This window comes from Phascolarctos cinereus, unplaced genomic scaffold (assembly GCF_003287225.1).
Source record: "Phascolarctos cinereus isolate Bilbo 61053 unplaced genomic scaffold, phaCin_HiC Scaffold_9;HRSCAF=440, whole genome shotgun sequence".
NCBI lineage: Eukaryota > Metazoa > Chordata > Mammalia > Diprotodontia > Phascolarctidae > Phascolarctos > Phascolarctos cinereus.
The window spans coordinates 146,627,555-146,644,010 of NW_027556402.1; the positions used below are offsets into that span (position 1 = coordinate 146,627,555).

Genomic DNA, 16,456 nt, shown 5'->3' on the forward strand with positions numbered 1-16,456 from the left:
AGAACATTAGAGGTTGCCTAATCCAATTAAATCATCTAACAGATAAGGAAACTGAGGCCCTGAGGTGAAGTGACATGCCCAAGGTCACACCAACAGTAAGGAACAAACCCATGACATCTGACTCCAAATCCAGTGATTTTTTTTCTTCTGTATCTCATTATCCTCCTTAGAACTTACAGTTACAATAGCATTTAAAATTTTTTTATTAGTTTATTTTAATTTATCAACAATCACTTCTATAAGCTTTTGAGTTTTTAATTTTTCTCCCCCTTCCTCCCAACCTCCTACCCCAAGATGGTGCGCAATCTGATATAGGCTATACATTTACATTTCTATTAAACATATTTTCACGTTAGTGATGTTGTAAGTAAGAATTAGAACTAACAGGAGGAAGCACCAGAAAGAGGAAACAAAACACAACAGAAGAAAAAAAATAGCAAATAGTATGCTTTGATATGCATTCAAACTCCATAGTTCTTTCTTTGGATGTGGATAGCATTTTCCATCATGAGGCTTTTGGAGATGTCTTAGATCTTTGTATTGTTGAGAGGGGTTAAGTCTATTGAAGTCAGTCATCATTTAATGTGGCTTTTACTGTGTACAACATTCTCCTGGTTCTGCTCACTTCACTCAGCATCAAACCATACAAGTCTTTCCAGGTTTATCTGAAGTCTGCCTGCTCATCATTTCTTATGGAACAATAATATTTCACTACATTGATATATCACATTCACAATTATGATTATTATCTGTGTCTCTCTTTCCATCCTTCCCCCCCTCCCCCGTTTATGCTTTTCTTTCTTCTTTCTCTTTTTCCCTCCTCACTAATGTTTAGCTTTTGATCACCACCTCCCTCAATCCCACCTCCCTTCTGTAAGTCCCTTCCCATTTCTTTCCCCTTTGCCCTCCTACTACCTATAGGGCATGTTAGATTTCTATACCTAACTGCTCATGTTATTCCCTTCTTGTGCCAAATCTGATAAGAGTAAGGTTCAAACAATGCTCATCTCCCTCTCTTCTTTCCCTCTGCTGTAACAGGTTTTTGTGCCTTTTCCTGTGATATAATTTACCCTTGTCTGCCTTCTCCTTTCCTTTTCTCTCAGTACATTTTCTTAGATCAGATTAATTAATTTACTTGCATCCATTTAACTCACTTGATTAGATTTTTTCATCATTACACCAAAGTCAATTTACATACGCCCCCTTTATATATGCCCCTTTAACATGGTGTAATAACAATACAGTTCTCAAGAGTTCAATACAGTTCATAAGAAGTGTCATCTTCCCTTGTAGGGATGTAAACAGTTTGCCCTTATTAATAACATGTTGTTTCTTTCTGTCCCATTTACCTTTTTATGTCTCTCTTGAGTCTTGTACTTGAAGATCAAAATTTCTGTTGAGCTCTAGTCTTTTTATCAGGAAGATATGGAAGTCCCCTATTCCATTGAATATCCATCTCCTCCCCTGAAAGATCATGCTCATTTCTGAGGGGTTATACTAGCATTTTTTGACATATTTATACATCCAGTTGATTTTTTTCCCTTTTCATAAAACTTTGCTCTGGTATACAATAGCCATGGAGGCCATATGTTCTGGGACAATCCCAATTTTGAATATTCTATCCTATTCACAAATGAGGGTAAAAAAAATCCTTTATCATAACATACACGCCTAGTATGCATTCTGGTTTTTTTGCTTTTTCGTTTTGTCCTAGTACGCATTCTGAAAAGCATGGTCACTGTGGGGGGAACTAGTAATTAGCTTCCTACTTTATTGTTGTTTAGTCAGTTCGTTATGTCTGACTCTTCCTGACCGAATTTGGGGTTTTCCTGGCAAAGATACCAGAGTGGCTTGCCATTTCCTTCTCCAGCTCATTTTACAAATGAGGAAACTGAGACAAGGTCAAGTGACTTGCTCGGGGTCACACAGGCTGGATTGGAACTTGGGTCTTCCTGACTCCAGGCCTGGCACTCTATATACTTTGTCTTCTAGCTGCCCCTAGCTGCCTGTTAGTCCAGAAAAAAAAAAAAATTAAAATTCACTGATTTTTTTTTTCGGGGGGGGAGTTTTGAGACAAGGAAAATGGGACATTTTCCCCCAAAATATAACCTAGGTCCTTGGTCCTACAGGCAATATATGGTTTTATTGTTGTAAAAATAATCATTTAATTGAAGGGTCCAGCTTAAAATCACAGAGAGTGCAGTGTACCATTTTTGGTACTCTGAAAAGTAGACTGCACCAGGTAGGATAACGATTACTATCACTTGCATAGCGTTAGTTTCAAAGTTTGCAAAATACTTTGATCCACACAACTCTGTGAGGTACATGCTGTCATTATTTTTATACCCATTTTACAAATGAGAAACTGAGTCTCACAGGGGTTAGGTGACATGCCCTATGAAAGTATCGGAGGTAAACTCTGAATCCTGGTCATCCTAAATCCAAATCCAGCAGTCTAGATACCACAACAAACTTCTTATTATCCAAATGCCAACTTGGAATCAAGGGATTGAGTGATGTGGGCTGTTTTCACCTTAGACAGATAAAACTCAAGCAAAAGAGGTACTCATATGAAACTGCAAAGTGGAGGATAAGTGTGGAGTAAGCAGGACTTTGGCTTTGGTGTAGATGGGGGGGGTCTGTGAATAGATTTAAGGAATTTGAGTGGGAAAAGAAATCCATCTTTAATTTGGCTCACCTCCAGTTGAAATTTAACATTTCTTTTAATTATTTAAAAACACTGGGGCAGCTAGGTGGTGCGAGGGGTACAGCCCTGGCCCTAGGGTCAGGAGGATTTGAGTTCAAATCCAGCCTCAAGACACTTACACAATTGCCTCCAAAACAAACAAACTGAGAGGGAGTCAATAAGGTTTTACCAGACTGGTGATTGGGTCTGTGGCACAAAAAAGATTAAGACTCTCTATTCTAAACTGTCCAAAATCTGAGTGTGCTAAGGAATCAAGTAATTCCCTCCTCAAAGGAGCCCCACCTTTCTTATCGCCTTGAGGCTAAGGCCCCATTGCTCTTTGATTGATCCAGGAATTCCTCCCATTAATACAAAGAACTTCTTTACAATTCTCCTGTGGGCAGCTGGAGTTCCTGCCCAGTCCTGACTTAGGAGCCCCTAGTACTTGCCCCAGGAAGACAGCCAATGCCCGCATCTGCCAGCTCCCTGTAGGGGCTTTCTGTTTCAGGCTTATGGCTTCCAGGGGCAGAGAAATTTGGCCTTCTCGGTCCTTGGGTGCAGCCTTTTGACTGAGTCTAAGTTTTACAAAACAAATCCTTTTATTAAAGGGATTTGTTTTGGGAAGTTTGGATTCAGTCAAAGGGCCACACTTGAGGACCTAGAGGGCCACAAGTGATCTTGAGGCTGCAGCTTCCTCACCCCTGCCTAGTTTCTTAGCTGTACATAGTAGCTCTCTGAAAGGAATGCTGAAGCCCAGCCCATGCATAAGGCCTGCTCCAGGAAATGTCTCTATGTCTGTACAGGTCCTCCCACTCTTTTGTTCTGCCTTTTCCACCAGGTAAAGGTTCTCTCTCTTTAAATGCCCAACTGGACTACTGGCTCTAGCTATGACCTTCAGGAGCAAAGAGGTCTTGAACCCCTAGACTGAAACTTTCATCAGTTCCATAACAGAGGGCACCATCAAAGTGGCAGTAATACTTGTAGTAGTGGAAGTTTCTGCCTAGTTAAAACATTCACACTATATCTAGGCAGGAGGTGGAATGTAAGCAGCCTCTCACTACCATATACTACATATGTTGATCATTTCCCTGACTTCATTACTAAAACTTCTTTTCCAGCTCTTTGTTTTCTTATGGCTGATCATTCCAATGTCCCTGCCTTTTTTTTCTAGGCCTAATGAAAGAGCTATAGACCCTGAAAAGGGAAGAGGCTTGACCAAAGACTGGCGTTTCCTCCTTGTCTGTGACGGCTAAATTTCACTTTCTTATCTTGTACGTGGAAATGGCTGTGGTGTGGTAGACAGTTAAATAAACCAAGTTGGCTAGAGGCCAGGGTTTGGTTTGGGAAGGAGGGAGACATTTCTACCTGGACCTCACTTTTTTTTTACTTATTCTTTTTATTCACAGAAAACTCTATTCACTTGATTTGCTCATCCATGCTTTTTTATGTTACAAGATCAAAGAATCATCCATTTAGACTGTGAGTGGCCTTGGAGGTCCCCTTGTCCAATCACTTCATTTCATACATGAGGAAATCGAGACCCAGAGAAGTTGCCCAGGATCATACAGGTAGCAATTGGTGGACCTAGGATTTGAACCCAGGTACTCTGACTCTAAAACCATCTTTCTTTTCATGGTACTTGAGCTGAACCTCGCAAGGAAGCTAAGGGTTTCTGGAGGCAGAGGTGAAGAGGGAGAGAATTCCAGGCATAATCAGTTGCAATTGTTCAATCTTGTCAGACTCCTCATGACCCCATTTGGGGTTTTCTTGGCAAAGATACTGGTTTGCCATTTCCTTCTCCAGCTCATTTCACAGATGAGGAAACTGAGGCAAACTTGCCCAGGGTCACACAGCCATTAAATGTCAGAGGCAGGATTTGAATTTAGGAAGATGAATTTGGGAAGGCTCCAGGCTGGGCACTCTCTTCACTGTGCCAGCCCACCTAACTACCTTAACCTGTAGCAAGCTAACTTGTAATTTTTCTCTCCGCAGATACACATAGCCACCACCCTAGTTTAAACCCTTATCACTTCTCACCTGGACCACCAGTGGCCTTCTAATTGGTCTCCTTGCCTCAAGTCTCTATCCACTCCAACCTATCTACCGATCAGCTATAATGGTCATTTTCCCGAAGTACAAGTCAGACCATTCATGCCCTTATCCACAATAAACTCCAATAACCCCTGATGACCTCCAGGATCATTTTTGAAGTTCTTTGGTATTTAAATCACTTGACAACCATGGTGCCTTCCTACCTTTCCAATCATTTAAAACATTACTCCCCTCCCAAAGTCCATCTCTAGTCTTCCTACTTTTCCACTGTCTGTTGCTCACACCAGTAATGATTTCCCTCCCAACTTTCCACTCTTCGAATTCCTGACATCCTTTAAGATTATGCTTAAGTGCTATTTCATCCAGAAGGCTTTTTCTGGAACCTCCAGCTTCTAGTGCCACCGCCTCATTCACTTTGTATTTCTCTTATATGTTCTGATTTATATATTTTTTTCTTGGTCTTTCCCCAACTAGAATGTAAATTCCTTGAGGATAGGCACTGTTTTTGCTTTTGCTTTGTGTCCCCAATGCTTAACAAAGGTCCATCACATAGTAAATGTTTAATAAATGCTTGTTGGCTGGTTTATTTGTACATTAGGCAAGGAGGTCATCCAGCACAAATATTCTTCAAATTTTCTTTAATCTTTTTCTATCTCCATGTGAATCATCAAGTCAACAAGCCTTTTAATCTAATGAAATCACAACCATAGAATATTAAAACTAGAAAGGGACCTTAGAGATCATCTACTAGGGGTGTGCTGGTAGATGTTTAACAACCAGCTTTTGTTGGGGTTTGCACGGGGATGTACCTACCTGGCTCGTAAGTTTAATTTGCATTATTAACATTTTCTCCATCACCTTCTTAAGTCTAGTCATCAAAGTACAATAAATCAAGCCCTGATTTCTAACATATAATGGTTTCTGAGTTGTAAATTCTGATCCTGAAAGTTTAACAACGTGGTCTTGTGAGCCAGTTAGAACTGTACCTTTCATTTTACATCATCTACCCCTTTACGAGGATACGGAGATTCAGAGAATTGATCTGTCAACTCCATTATTATAGAAATAAATGTCGGACTTGACTCAGGAGAGACCTAAATCTGAATCCCAGCTCCGAACGTAGTTTCGTGAATCTGGGCAGATCCCTTGAGACTCAATCTCCCTTCTTCATGTGAACATCAGAAGAGACAGATGTTTGTAAAATACTTTGAAAATCTTAAATCAACATATGAACACAAGAATATGAAGAACCTGTGATTTTCTCTTAGCGAAGGGGGGAAGGGCAGGGAGGGGAATAGGGAACTCTTTCAGACCTTGTAAGCCTTCTGTGGCTGCATAAATTCTAGGAAGTAGCCTAAAGCAGATAGAAGTTAAGTGAGGATACCTAGTCACTTCAACAAGGTTTTCTGGGACAAAGTCATTATATTCCCTCTTTTAAAAAATGTGATAGGACAGGGTGAGGGACGAATTAAGCCAGAGGGGAAACATTTGAAGTTGCTTATTATAATAATTATACTTATTACAATAATTACAATTATTATGCTTTTGTGAATTCCCTCTTATGGAAATTGGTAGTCTTTTAAGGTAATACTGTCGGTAATGTCATACTAGAATAAGTCCCCCATCCTCTCTTTACCTCCTAGGGCCTACATACTCTTAAAAAACCCTAATTTACATGCCATTTCCTCAGTGAAGCTTTTAGTGATCCTTCACTTCCCATCCTCATCAATAATAAATTTCTTCGGGGATCTCACGTAACAGTTTGTTTTAAAACTATTCTCTACTGCACTTATCTCGTACAATTTTGTCTTGCAATGGAGTAGTGGGCTCCTACCACTGATTGTCTACATTTGCCATTAACAGTTTCAGGCTGTGGGTGTTGCAAGGGAGGATATCTAGAGACATTGATTCTCCTCCACCTCCACCCCCAACATCCACACCTAGACTGGCTCATAGTTCTGCTACAGTTCTCTCTCTGGCTCTAATTTTTTTGTTTTGTTTTGGTTTTGGCTAGGCAATGGGGTTAAGTGACTTGCTCAGGGTCATACAGCTAGTGAACGTTTTGTGTCTGAGGACAAATCTGAACTCTAGTCCTCCTGAATCCAGGGCTGGTGCTCTAACCACTGTACCACCTAATTGCCCCTCTAATTTGCCTTCATAAACCCAGCGTAAAGGGGTTGGCTCCAGTGATATGCTGCTAAAGACTTAATAAACAGATCTCTGAGAGAAAAAAAATGTATGCATGACATGTTTTTAAGTTTAATTTGAGTTATTCACACTTTCTCCATCACTTTATTATTCTAGACAACCCACAAGACAATAAAATCAAGCTCTGATTTGTCGCATTTGTCAATTTCTGATATGTAAATGCTCACACTGAAAATTAAAAGACCAACTTTCTAGAGTCCTGTTTGAGCTGGCTCTATCCACAATAGTTTGAAGCATTCAAATTCTTCCCAGCAGATCTGAGACTCAATCATTCCTATGAGGTATGGATAGTTCAGAAGGGTCCCACAAATACCTAGGCACGGAAGATGTTCCCAGCACTCTCACTGAGGTGCTAATGAGCACGTATGTCCACACTCTCCATGGGGAAATATATGCATGGATAGCTCTTTTCTCAGGTAACCATATCAAATTGACCAGGCTCTCTTGATCAACCTCCTACACGTATATAGTCAAATTCACTTGTTATATTGTCATTCCTATGAGGGCAGGGTCTGAGTCAGATAGCAGTGCTTAGCACAAGCTGGAACACAAGTTCTTCACCCCTCCCAAGTGGAACACCCTTCCAGTAGCAAAAGAAGTGCATTTGGTTTTGTAATGAGCATTTGTGTTCAGCCTTATTATTGCAAAAGGGGGTACTCAACTTTTAAACCACATTTACAACCTAATGCTTTCTCCTTTCCTTTAGAGGAATTGTTGTTGTTGTTTTCCTTTTTTGTAAGTCTTGCCCCACCCCCCACTATCCATGGCAGTTTTCAAAAGGCAGAAATTAAGAAAGAGGAAATAAATGTTGGTTGATGGCAAGATCGCTCAATCTTCATTTGTGAATCTTCTTAAGTTTCTAACTTTCCTGAAAGAGTTTGTAGGTTAGGTCAGTCTGGGCTCTGGGTTTCATGCTTCCCATAGAAAGTTAATAATCCACTCTGCTCAGGGGAAAGTTCCTTGCCCTGATAAAATCACAGGTACTAATAAACAAACAAACAAACAAATAAAGGAAAGTTAAATATCCTGAAGGCATTTAAAGAGCTTGGATTTGCCCCAGTGCCCTAAACCAGAACTATCCCTCCCCTCACAGTCATACAGGATGACTCGCTGTGGTCACTGATGCCAAGCTAGACTGTATTTCAGTTTTAAGGTGGCAAAGTTTAAGGTACAATGAAGCAAGGCTTTTAAAAATTCTCTTAGATCCCTCTCTGATATGGAGGACTGTGCCTTGCCTATTGGATCAAAGACACAGCAAAGCACCTTAAGAGGTCCTCTGTTCATCTCCAATCATTTTACAGATCCATCTTTTTTGCATTCTCCCAGCTGCTAAATACTCCCTATACTCCTGAAAATTGCCTCATATACCTAATACATATAAATATCTATGTATATGTATCTATTCATATTTATACTTATACATGTTTCATCCAATAGAATGTAAGGCAGTGACTTTATTTTTTTTTTTATCCCCAGTGCCTGGCACTCTTCAGGCTTTGAAGAAAGGGCTTAATTATGGAGAGAACTAGGGCTTTTAGTGATCAAGTGACTTGCCCAAGGTCACAAAGGTAATAAGTTACACAGCACAAATTCAAACCTAGGTTTTCTGACTCAGAATCCAGTAGTACAATTTCCAGTCCCCCATTGTTCTTATTCAATCATGGCTGACTTTTCATGACCCCATTTGGGGTTTTCTTGGCAAAGATATTGCAATGATTTGCCATTTCCAGGTCATTTTACAGATGAGGAAACTGAGGCAACCAGGATTAAGTGACTTGCCCAGGGTCACACTGGTAGTAAGTATATGGGAGTGGATTTGAACTCAGGAAGATGAGTCTTCCTGACTCCAGGCCTGGTACTCTATCCACTGCACCACCTAGCTGTCCTTTCAATCCCTCATCCTGTTTCTTCTATTATTATCCCCATATTAGAGATTATATAGATTGTATAGAGTGCTGGCCCCGAGTCAAGAACAGCTGAGTTCAAATCCTGCTTCTGACATTTTCTAGCTGAGTGATTCTGAGCAAGTTACATCACCTGTCTACCTTCATTTCCTCACCTGTTAAACGGAGATGATAATAGCACCTGCCTGCCAGAGTTGTTGTGAGGATGAAGTGAGGTACCTGAAGTGCTATATAAATGGTAGTTATTATTTTATTATTACTGTTAATAATAATAATAATAAATTGAGGTCCAGAGAGGTTAAGACTTTTTCAGGTTTACAAATCCAGCATACTGTGGCATTCTAGCACAGCCATAATGCCTTCCCTACTGTGTAAGGGTCTGAGATGAGAGGAAAACAACACCTTCTCCGTTTGACCGACAGAGTTGGTATAAAAATAAAATTAGGTAATGTCTACTAATTGCAACTCACATTTGAATAGCACTTTACGTTTTACAGAAGGCTTTCTTCACAACTTTGTGAGGCAGGTGATATATGTATCCTCATTCCAGTTTTTACAGGTAAAGAAATTGAGGCTCAGTTTAAGTAATTCACTAATAAGTCCCAAACTAATAAATGTTAGAACTAGAGTCTCAAAAACAGGTTTTTAGATGCCAAGTTTGATGGATGCCCTTTCTATTATAGCAGGTGCTTAATCTATTTGTTCAATTGAATCGATTACAGTATTGACACCCAAAGTCTAGCCTTTTAAAAGGCAGCTGTAGTAGGTAAAGATTTGGCCTCTGTGGCAAAGAAGGCTGTGTGACCCTGGGCAATATCCACTCTGTGCTCGCGACAACTGTCATATAGTTATAGAGAAGGTGCCCATCTGCATAAGTAGAGGCAGTCCTTCACTGGAAAGCTCCCAACACTGATGAAATCATCCATCCAGTTTAAAAAAAAAAAAAAGAAATTGGCACCTTTTAAAATGAGCATTTGCAGAAGGGGAGGCACAAGGGAGGGAAGAAGTACTCGAGAATTCTAGCACCTTTATCACCAAGAGGGGAAAAGCAATTTTTAGAGCCACTGTGTTGCAAGGAACCCCCTAAAATTATCTAGGCTATTCTTGAGAGAAGATGACTGGCTGCCCTATTTTTCAATGCCTCCAGGGCAGGAGAGTCCACATTTTCCCCAGGTGGTACATTCCAGTGCATAGTCTAAATTGTTCAAGGATCCTGGAAAGAGGTCACAAACATATAAAACATTGAAATTCAATTATGAATGAATGAATAAATGCTTGTTTATCACACTCGCTCACATTTGCTCTTTAATATTCCCATGATAACTCATTTTGTCATGAGGTAAGTAGCATTACCCTTATTTTTCCTAGTGGAAAAAAGGCTGAAATGGCATACAGCCCAGGGTCATACAATAAGCTAGGAATAGAAATAACAACTTCTGACTCCTCCTTCCTGTCTCTAACTAGCAGGCAAAGTCGCCTTATTAATAGCATTCTAATCTGAATTATTTAAATTACTTGTAATTGCAGGCCTACAAAGAATTGTAACTGCCCCGTGCCAACTGAGTAAGCTGTCATGGACATGACTACTGTTACAAACGTCTAAGTCTGTCATTGGAACACAAAAATGCCTTCGAAAAATTTGAACATCTCATTTGAAAATAGCAGTCAATTCTCCTGCTTAAGAGCATGGTGTGGGTCACCCTGCCCCCCAAAACAAAACAAAAAATTGGATTTTGAGTCAGAAGACCTGGGTTTGAATCCTGATTCTGCCAATGAGTTTCCTTAGGTAGGCTCTTTTTAATCCTCAGAGCCTCAGTTCCCTTTCCTGAAAACAAGGAGAGGTGGAGTAAAGGATTTCTTAAAGTTCTTTTCAACTCTAACTTTCTCAGTGAAGAATGAATGAGGTTCAACAAAATAAAGGAGCACTTAAATGTCTACAATGGGCTGGGCACAGCATGTATGATAATGAAACAAAAAAGGAAACAATCCCTGCCCTCAAGGAGCTTATGTTCTAGCGAAGGAAACTATCCGTGCACAGATAAGTTGGTTATAAAGCTAATACAATTAAGTACAAAGTAGTTTTTTTAAAAAAAACTTTATTATTCTATTGGAGATAGATTTCTCATGAAAAGAGCAAATGACATCCATTAAAAAAAAAGTTAATGAATTTCATGAGATCCTAGAAGTAGAGAAGGAAAGGACCTAAGAAGCCATGCAGTCCATCCCTTCCCCTTATTTTACAGAAGAGGAACTTTAGTCCCAGAAGTCCCCGAGGGTAAGTGACTCACCAAGATCACAAAGGTAGTGAGTAGATTTGGGATTTGAACCCGGGTCCTTTGACTCCCTGTTCAGCCTGCTCTCTACTGTACTACAGTTTCTACACGACCGATTTTTCACGTATTCCTTATTTAAATCAAGTAAATTATTGTCTCATTTTGGTGTTTAAACTTCTCTGTTAACTCTTTAGCAGTTAGGGATCTGTATCGTGAAAACAACTAGCTACCCAGGGCAGGCAGGTTGGGTTGTGACTTAAAAAAGAAAGTAAATACCTCACTGCAAATGACTCTAACTGAATAATTTGCACCTGGCTGCAGGTATTCAGGTAAATGACAGGTACGGAGGAATTTACTGACTGGCTCACTCACTAAGGTCGAAGCCACGAAGATTATCTTTTCAGGGTTCTGTGTGATGTCACACATTTCCTGCTGCAGGCCAACCAATACCATTCATTCTTCTTCCCCACAGACACCTGCAGAAGGAAGGCAAATGTGGTGTCAGGACGAACCCGACGGAGTTTGATTGACTTACGTGCTGGGGATGTGTATGTACTGCCAGACTGTTGCCGGCTTCAAAAACCTTAACACCTGGAAAGGTGAGTTGAAACGCCCATTTTCTCTCTGGATATTTTGACCACTGGTCACATCGTTCCGAACAGGAAACAGGAAAGAAACTGGCCGAGTGAGTACAACTTTACTCTTTTCTCTGGAGAGGGGAGCTCCTTCTGGGAGAGAAGTTGCATGCCTAATGGCTCTTCTGGTTACACGGTAAAACTCTCAAGCCACATGGCTAATGCTGCCTTTTTAAAATTTGAAATCATTAATTCAGCCCCTTCCTGTCTGGGACATTGATTTCCCCCCCCCCAAAAAAAAAATAATAAAACCCGAACAGCAAAGGTGAGAGGAAGAAGTGTTTGAAATTCGATTTGGAGTTGTAAACTTTCTTTAATCTATAGTGTTAATTTCAATGGGGGGGAGGGGAGAGATTCATAATGCTAATTTCAGAGTGGGGGAGGGGAGACTTTTATAATGGTAATTTCAGTTGTGAGGAGGGGACCAAAGCCCACTCTTAGAAACTCTCTTCGGATTCCTTTAATTTTTTGCTTTTATCACAGTTCATGTCTACTTAAAATTGGGTTGTTTTCCTTTTTTTTCCCTGCCTGCTGAATACTTCCTTAGACAGTAAATTCAGTTGTTCTTCCTTATGTCTCCTCCAATCCACCCCCCCCCACCAATTCCTAACCCCCTAACCTTTTTTTTTAAGAAAGCAAATATTTGATCTTTGTCCTCAGTTGTACAATCTGCTTTTACAGGGAGACTTTGATCTGGGTTAGGATACTTTATATTTAGCCATGTGCTTATTAAACCTTTAGCTCAGGTAACATGGGTTATCCTTTCTGAGCTTCATGAATGGGATACAAAGGTTTTTTTCCCTCCCTGTGTATGTTATCTCCCCTCATCCCCCTTGCTTTTAACAGTAAATAAACTGTTTAGTAGATCGTTCTGCCAGGAACCTTACTTTTTTTTTCCTCCTAAAAGTAACTTTAGCTCTAGGACCCATTTTTTGTTTCCTTAATAAAGATCTCACAGTTAGTATGCCCTGCAAGCCTCACTCTCAGTGTGCCAATTTACACTGGAGGCATTTACAGGGAGGGGATGGGGAGAGAAGAATCTGATGTGCAAGCCACACATAATACTGGGGGGTCAGGGCCTGGCTGTGGGAAACCCATGCAAAGAAACAGAACTGTAAGGTGCAATGTGCCAGACTCCTACATCAGCTGTTTTGCTGAGACTTAAGTTAGAAAAAAAAAATTGCAAGGAAGTGATCTGTTAGTAATTATGCTGATATTCATCCACCCCAAAAGTCAAAGTGCACATTCATTCTCCAAAAGTAGAAATGGAAACAATCTGGGGAAGTTTGTGTCGGACAGAGTAACCTCTCACCGAGCCAGACTAGTCTTGCTGTGGCTGCCAATTCCTCTTGCTCCTTTGAGACCACTATTGTTCTCCTCTCTGACCTTTCTGGCCTTTTTTTCTGAGCTTATGCTTGGCCAGTGGCTACTGCCTTTGCCTTACTGGAACTGGCACAACACAATATCCTATATCCAGTATCTACCCAAGGCAAATGTATATGAAAAATCACAAAACCTCTCTGGAATGGGAATTACCTTCCTCCAATTCACTGTGGTTCAATAATTTCTTGCTCAATATTTCACCTCTTTTTTTATTCCTTTTTTTTAGGCAGTTGGGGTTAAGTGACTTGCCCAGGGTCACACAGCTAGTAAATGTCAACTGTTTGGTCTGAGGTCGGATTTGAACTTGGGCACTCCTGACGTCAGGGCCAGTGCTCTATCCACTGTGCCACCTAGCTGCCCCATTTCACCTCTTTTTTAAGGACTGTATTTGAACCTTAGTCAAATAATTTCATTTCTTCATCTCTTCCCCTCTCTCCCTCTCTGACTCTCTCAACGTTAAAGGGGGCAACTCTAAATGCAAACAGATATTTGGGGGGAGGGGAAGGAAGTTGTGAGTAGGGAGAGAGAAGGAAAAAAGGGGACAAAGAATAGAATCATAGATTAGAGTAAAACTTTTCAGGCCATCTACTCTAACCCCCTCATTTTACGGATGAGGAAATTAAGGCCTAAAGATGTGCAGTAACCTGCTGAAGGTCACAAAGAGGTAGAGGAAGAGGAGAAACAAAGGGAAGTGGGGATGGGGGAAGAAAGTTGGTGTTCAGAGACTGAAATTCAGGGTCAAACTATTCTAGAATGTAGCCAAGTTCACGGTTCAGTGGCTTACTGGGGTAATTCTGTACTATTTTTCAGTAGATGGAAACTTTGCTAAGAGATGGCCATTTAAAGAGTCAAACTTTATTTAAAGTTTTTCTGAGCTAACTTGAGCTCCATCTAATTAAAATCTGGGAACACTGATTTTAATAATCGTGATAGTAATTGTTATTATAAATTGTAAATTATTAAATTTGTCATGGGTAATTCCCACAAAACCTAACAAAAGAAAGGAGTGAAGCAGAAGCAAGGCTTTTTTTGAATTTCCTCCATAAAGCAGGCTGGGCTGACTGCCGCTGTGTGTCCGGCAGAAGGAAGGAACTGCTATGCCCTGTCTGCTCTGTCCCACCTGCTCTTTCCCCTTTCTCCTTTCACCTACCCTAAGAGAGCAGCAAATGCAGGGTGTCCCACAAACCACTGGGCAAACGCTCCCTTGTTGTCTGGAATAAAGTGACGGTGGCAACAGTTAATGTTACTATCAGATTCAGTACAATTCAAAGGTTTCTTATGTGCGTACCTGGTTAAGGATATTAATACCAAGAAGATCTCCTGCCAAGGGCTTGGTATATCTACAAAAATGAAAAATGGCCCTTTCCCTGCCTCGCTGGGAGCTTCTGTTCTCCTGAGAGTGGAAAAACAACATATGTACAGACGAGTGTATCTGAGAGAAGAAATTCAAATAAAGTATTATTATTCCAAGGAAATGTGAGGATTGGAGAGCACCTTCAGTTTGGGGGATCAGGGAAGGTAAACGTGTTCAGCCATGCTCTTTCTAGGTCATAGATCTACAGCTGGAAGAAATCTTTGACGTCTTCTAGTTCAACTCCTTTATCTTATGAACGAGGAAACTCTAGGCCAGAGAAGTTAAGGAACTCTGACCCCAAATCAGCACCCTTTGTGCTGTTAAGTCAGATTAAGGTATCTTCTTGCACAATGAAGAAGCTCATTCTGTTTCAGCTTCAGACAGTGGGTGTCAGGGTCACAAAGATGGAGGTCATTTGCCAGAGCTCACTAATTGTATGAAGTAACATGGTCTCAGTTGAGTAGGTCACCACTGTGGTTTTTCATAAGGTCCCTTGCTTTGGACAGAAGAGGATTTTCAGAGAAGTTGGCTGTCTAATTAATACTTAAAGCAATCCATCCTCTTATTTGGCCCATAAGAACATGTAGCTTAACCTGAGTCACCCAAAGGAACACAAAAGGGAAGGCGAGAAAAACAAGAGATGAGCACTAGGGAGTCCTGGACTTTTAACTCCAAAATGAGAGTAGGAAAGTACAGAGAAGGGGTCTACCCAGAGAAGTCACTGAGGAGTCTTGGCCACAATGGTCTTCAAGCTATGGCAAGAGGATGACCTCATCAGAGGTTTTTCCCAAGACTTGACTCATGGCTATACTAAATTCTGACTAGATTCTTGGGTCATGGCCTCAGGACAGCTCCAAATGTTTTATAGGGTCCCATTCAGTCTCATTAGCTTCTTACCTTTGAGGTCACAGGTGGGGAGGTGCCAGTCAGCTAGAGCTCTAGCTCTTGAAATGTGGCTAGAGCACTGGTGATTTGTTGGTCAGAAAATCGACTATCATAGTCTCTCAGGATCAATTTGAGTCAGGAAGCAAAGAGCAGAAGAGTAGGTTCAGAAATGTGAGCCCCTCCTGCAGCTGTGCAGGCCCCATATCATCCTGGAGGGCAGGGCCATAGGCCTGCCTGCCCCATTTTGGAAGTCATAACCCAAAGTGGCTGAGTAATGGCCTAGTGATTTTAGGACTGTGAATTCTAATCCCAACTTTGCTACCTATTTGCTGAGCAACTCTAGAAGAATACTTTTTATCTCCCTTCCCATCTATTTCCTCATTTATTTAAAAAAAATAGGCTAAATGATATGCTGATGTGCTATAAGAATAGACTTTGGTATTTACAAACCTAGATAGGCAGGTTATAACCTCAAGCCCAGTGGGTTTTTCAGGTTTAGTATGTTGGGGCAATGTTTTATTTACTAAAATGTTAACATTTCAGAAAGAATGGTTTATCTACCCATTCTCTTTAAAGGAAACACTTATATTTGATTTGTCACCTTAGTCAATAACCCTGCCTAGAATAATTTATAGCTTAGACATTACAATTATTCTACATTTAATTTTTATTTTATTTTCTCAATTACATGGAAACAAAAATTTTAACATTTTTTAAAATTTGAGTTCCAAATTCTCTCCTCTCTTTCCCCTTCCCACTCATTGAGAAGGGAAGCAATTTGATATTGATTATACATGAATAGTTATATGAAACATTTCCATATTAGACATGTTGCAAAAGAAAATGAAGACCAAAAAAAGACCAAGAATAATAAAGAAAGTTTTAAAAAGTGACATTACAATTCTAGAACCTGCTAGTAGGCCAAGGACCAGTGACTTTTGAATACATTAAGTAAATTTTTTTCTTTAAAAGTGGATTTTATTGATTTCTTTTTTGTATCAATTACATTTTCACCTTTATCACTGTGAGAGAACCATCTCCTATAACAAAAAATTAAAAGAGGAAGAAGAGGGGGA

At 40.3% G+C, this 16,456-nt stretch overlaps 1 protein-coding gene across 3 annotated transcripts in view; it reads left to right on the forward strand.

Annotated features, from left to right (window-relative positions):
• The window catches only part of LNX1 (ligand of numb-protein X 1), a 228,879-nt gene that overhangs the window by 63,572 nt on the left and 148,851 nt on the right, over positions 1-16,456 (forward strand). For all 3 annotated transcript variants that reach the window (XM_020989954.2, XM_020989947.2, XM_020989971.2), the window contains one exon: positions 11,596-11,722. The gene's annotated coding sequence lies outside the window, so the exon portion shown is untranslated. The remainder of the gene's footprint in view (positions 1-11,595; positions 11,723-16,456) is intronic.